We start from the raw sequence: 5,155 nt of genomic DNA on the forward strand, positions 1-5,155 counted from the left end.
ACTGTCTCTCCCTCCCCAGTGCAGAACCAGCCCGGTGGCCAGACCCTCAACCCCCGACTGTCTCTCCCTCCCAGTCTTGCGTCCTCTACAGAGACCAGGCTTGCCTTAAGGAGGAAGCGCGCTGTGACCCAGCCCAGAGTCCAGGACTGGGTCTGGGATGTGGCTCAACCAATAGAGTGCTTGGCCTAGCAGGCCTGAAGCCCCGGGTCCATCCCCTGCTCTGCAGTCAGCCATGGTGTAATCTCAACACCATGTGGGTAGAGGCAGGAGGATCAGCTACCAGGGACGCTGTCCTAAGAGGGAAAGGCAAGCGTCGAGGAAAACCACGTGGCATCCACCTCCACCAAGCCCAGCATTGGAAAGTCAGAGGGCTCTGAGTTCAAAACCAGCCTGGTCTACAAGAAGAGTTCCAGAGCAGCCAGGGCTGCACAGTGAGATCCCAACTCAAAAAAAAGAGGACTTGTTGCTTTTACAGAGAACCCATGTAGTCACGTGGTGGCTCTACCCCTCTTCCTAAGGCCCCCAAAGACAAAATGAGCTGCCGGTCCTCCAGAGTTCACCCAGGGAGTTTATCAGGCTTACGGACAGAGCATGGCTGACCTTAGAGCAGCTGTAGGAGGTCTGGACACGGCAGGGTTGATAGCCTCCCAGGGATAGATCAGCGGTTCTCAACCTGTGGGTCACAACCCCACACCAGATATCCTGCATATCTGATATTTACATTACAACTCATAACGGAAGCAAAATTATGAAGTAGCTACCAACGTAAGTGTATGGTTGGGAGGGGGTCACCACAACAAGAGAAACGGTATTGAAGGGTCGCAGCATCAGGAAGACTGAGAACCACTGGCCTCCACCAAGACCACAGGCAATTAGGGTAGAAACTGCACGCGTCTAATTGGTAAGGGCAGCTGGGTACTAGGGTCCCCGGGCCCTCCTCACCAGAGTAAAGAGTCAACACGCCCAGCTGAACTCTCCACCATGGCGGTGGCCCGGCTTGGAGGACAGTCCTACATAGCATCAACCATCCGTAACTCTAGTTTGGGGATCTGGTGCCATCTTCTGACCTTCTCGGGAATCAGGCATGCATATGGTGCACATACATCACTCATACTAAACAAATCTAAAAACATTGAGAGAGAAAGCAGTGTCGGTTGTTGGAATTTTTTTTTTTTTTACTCCAGCCCCAAGCTGGAATGCCAAAATACTGTTGGCTATTTTACTCTTTTGGCTTTTTTTTTTTGGGGGGGGCGCCACTCAGCTCCCAAATAAATCACACAGGGAATCTTATTCTTACTTATAAATGCCCGGCCTTAGCTTGGCTTATTCCTAGCCAGGGTTTCTTAAATTATCCCATCTACCTCTGGGCTTTCGTCTTTATTTCTGTGTACCTTACCTGCGTTCTCACTGTTGCCGGCTGTGCAGCTGACCCCCGGTGTCCTCCTCTCCTTGTTCTTGCTCTTCCGAAGCGTTCTCCTCCTTTTTATCCTCTCTGCCTGCCAGCCCCGCCTACCCTTGCTCCTGCCTCGCTTTTGGCCGCTCAGCTCTTATTAGGACCATCAGGTGTGTTAGCAGACACAGTAACACAGCTTCGCAGAGTTAAACAAATGCAACGTAAACAAAAGCAACACATCTTTCCGTTGTTAAACAAATGTTCCAAAGCGTAAACAAACGTAGCACAGCATAAACTGATATTCTACAACAAAGATGACAAAAAGGAGATTCACTTTAATCGATTACGGCATCATGGGGTCCTAGGAGATGCTCCTGGCTGGCCGTGAAGGGCTGTGCCTGCTGAGGGGACGCCCTTACTGGCGCTTGCGATTGGCCCTGTTTTTACCATACAGTCTTCACTCTCCTGCCATCAGAGAGCCCGTGGGCTGTAGCTCTGTGCCCTCTCTGCTTCCCACCGTGGACTGTGAGGCCCTGATGGAGCAGGCTGTGTCTACCTCACTCTGTGTCCTCAGGACGGACCCACGGAAAGGTGGAATGAATTCCAGTGAACTGGAAAGGATACAAATTAACCCAGAGGGGCTGGAGAGATGGCTCAGAGGTTAAGGACACTGACTGTTCTTCCAGAGGTCCTGAGTTCAATTCCCAGCAACCACATGGTGGCTCACAACCATCTAAAATGAGATCTGGTGCCCTCTTCTGGCATGCAGGCATACATGGAGGCAGAACACTGTATTGTATATGTGATAAATAAAATCTTAAAAAAAATTAACCCAGAAACCAAACCCCCAGTGAGCTGGGAGCCCCAGCTTGACCTGGTGTGAGATCCCCCGTGGGGCTGCAGAAGATGCCTAAGGAACAGGAAAAAATGTGAAGGAACTCAACTCTCCTGAGTGGCCATCAAGATAGGACCAACCTCAGACCCTGGCCCCAAGGCGGGTCAGCTTGCCCAGGGCCCAACCTCAACGGCTGGGTGTCTCCTAGCACCTGATGGTCCCATCTCCCAGAGAGCAAGCGAAGGGGGTGGAGGATGGCACCAGGTTCCAAGTGGAATTCCCAGAAGCCAGACTTTATACTGAGGATCAAAACCGCGACCTCGTGCATGCTGGACAAATGTTCTAGCGCTGTGCCACACCCTGGCCATCTTTTTAAACTTTCTATTGAGAGAGAGACGGGATCTCAGTGGTATTGCCCAGGCTAACCTAAACCCTGGTCTGTAGCCCAGGCGGACTTGAACTTGTGATCCTCTTGCATCAGCTTCTGAAGCTGCTGGGACAGTGGGCCCACGTTCCCAAGTCCAGCCATTTCACGTTGTCTTCCTTTCTTCGTCTCTTTAATTTCAGACAATGGGAGTCTGGAGCCCTAGTCGAAGGATGAAAGCATTCAGAAATCACAGCAAAGCTCAGAGTGCCCACAGGCAGACCCTGCAGACCTCCGCTTCCCATCCAGGCTGAGAAGAGGGGGGCCTAGGAGGAAGGGGGTGGGGCTCAGACTTTTCCCTGGATTCCGAAAAGGACTGTGGTATGGGGCACAGCCTGGAACCCAAGTTTCCTGCACCAGTGTCCCCCCACAACCCACACACAGTCCTGGAGACCTGACCCAGCTCCCTGAGTTGTAAAAGGTACAGAACCCTCCGGGATCCAGGGTCCTCCTGGTAAACCGGTTTCAAGTCAGCACCGCAGGTGTCACCATGGCCTGGCCTGGCCCTCACTGGCCCTCTGATTGTCTCATGTTTGGGGACAGAAGATGAGGGTCTCCTTTACCCCTTACTTCAAGACACAGCAGGATCAGGAGCGGAAAGAAACCTGGAGGGGGCGGGCCCAGGATGGGTGGAACCAGAATGGGGCGGGGCTCAGCCACCGCTGACTCAATGTGGCAGCCAGCCGCTGGGTCACCCCCGTGGGTGGGGTGCCAGTCCAGGCCCGCTGGGTTCCCAGAGAATTCCTTCCCCATGTCATCAGCTGCCCTGGTGGGGCACCCCACCCACAGCAGGAAGCCCCTCAGCCTAGATCCCAGGAGCCTTCATGCTCCCTTGCTCAGGGCGCTCACTCTTGCCCTTACCCACACAAGGAAATCCACGCTCAGTGTCTTGGAAAGCCTAGAGCTGAGACAGGGCTTGCGTTTTCCTTCACCCAACACCCTCATTGGAGTTTTCTGTTTCTTCCAGACATTGGGTGACCTCCTATGGCATACAAAGGGAGCGGAGTGGGAAAACAGCCAGAAGATTGGACCACAAGCTATGGTTCCAGTAACACGGGAGATAAAAGAGACCAAGGGTCCTCCCCTGCCACCTCCAAATGGGGCCTCTCAGAACATAGACTCTGGTCTGGAGCCCCCAAATTAGACGGCCTCTATCCTCAGGCCTTCTGCTACAGCTCCCGTCTCAGACACAGTGAGAGCAAAGCCCGGCGTCGGATCATGGAAGCTCCTCTCCAGTCACGCCATGACGCAGAGAGAAGCCTTTCCCATGCCTTAGTGTCCCTGAAAAAACAAAACAGAGTGGCGCCAGTCAGACACCGGCACAAAGCAGCCACACGTGCCCAGGATGATTCAAGAGAGGTTAAGGCTGGACAGGCCTGCAGAAGCACCGGCAGGGTGAAGGAGAAACCAAGACGGTGAGACGGCCTGGAGCTGACCACTGCGAAGGGCTGTCCTCCTCCCTAGGAGGAGGCTCCCAATTGCCAGGCTCGCCGTGGCCAACCCGGGTGTGGCAGAGAGAACAAACACCCCCACATCTTTCTCTTCCAGCCCTGGTCCCCCTATCAGGGCCTCCCCCTAGCACAAACTGCCAAAGGGGAGCTGGGTAACTCAGACCCTAGAGCACAGCCAGCGGGGTGGTTCAGAGCAAGCGCATGTGAGGGGGTGAGGGGGCAGTGGGTCTGGGGAGCCAGGTAGCTTCTAGGGAAAGGGATCGTTCTGTGGAGCACTCTCGGCTGGGCGTGGTGGCACACACCTGTAATCACAGCAGTGGGAAGCAGAGGAACCGCAAGATGGAGGCCAGCCTGGGCAACGCACCAAGACCCTGGCTCAAAGAAGCAAGGAGTCTGCAAGATGTCTTGCCAAGCCTGCCAACCTAAGTGCAGGCCCCAGAACCCACACGGAAGGAGAACCGACCCCCGTAAGTCATCCTCTGATCGCCACAGACTCACCATGACACACTCGTGCCCACACATACATACACAGGAAAACAGACAAATAAAATTAGCTACTTAATTGCAGGCCAGGGCAAGATCTTGTCTCAAAAAATCAAAACCAGGCCAGGCGGTGGTGGCGCACGCCTTTAATCCCAGCACTTGGGAGGCAGAGGCAGGAGGATCTCTGTGAGTTCGAGACCAGCCTGGTCTACAAGAGCTAGTTCCAGGACAGGCTCCAAAACCACAGAGAAACCCTGTCTTGAAAAACCAAAAAAAAAAAAAAAAAAAAAAAAAAAACAAAAAAAAAAAAAAAAAAAAAATCAAAACCAGAAGAAATGGCAATGGAGGGACCAAGGAGTTGGCTCAGAGAGTAAAGGGCACACTAAGTTCCAGCACCTGCCTAAAGTTAGGCATGGTCGTGGGCGATAGGAGGGTCCGCCAGGCAATCTAGCTGAACCAGCGCCTCAATATTCCAGGAGAGGACCAGTCTCCAAATACAAGGTGGGGAGCGATAAAGATGCTGGACATCCACCTCTGGGCCTCTTGCATGCACATGCGCACAAATATAC

The sequence above is a fragment of the Microtus ochrogaster genome, linkage group LG2 (genome assembly GCF_000317375.1).
Source record: "Microtus ochrogaster isolate Prairie Vole_2 linkage group LG2, MicOch1.0, whole genome shotgun sequence".
Classification (NCBI taxonomy): Eukaryota; Metazoa; Chordata; class Mammalia; order Rodentia; family Cricetidae; genus Microtus; species Microtus ochrogaster.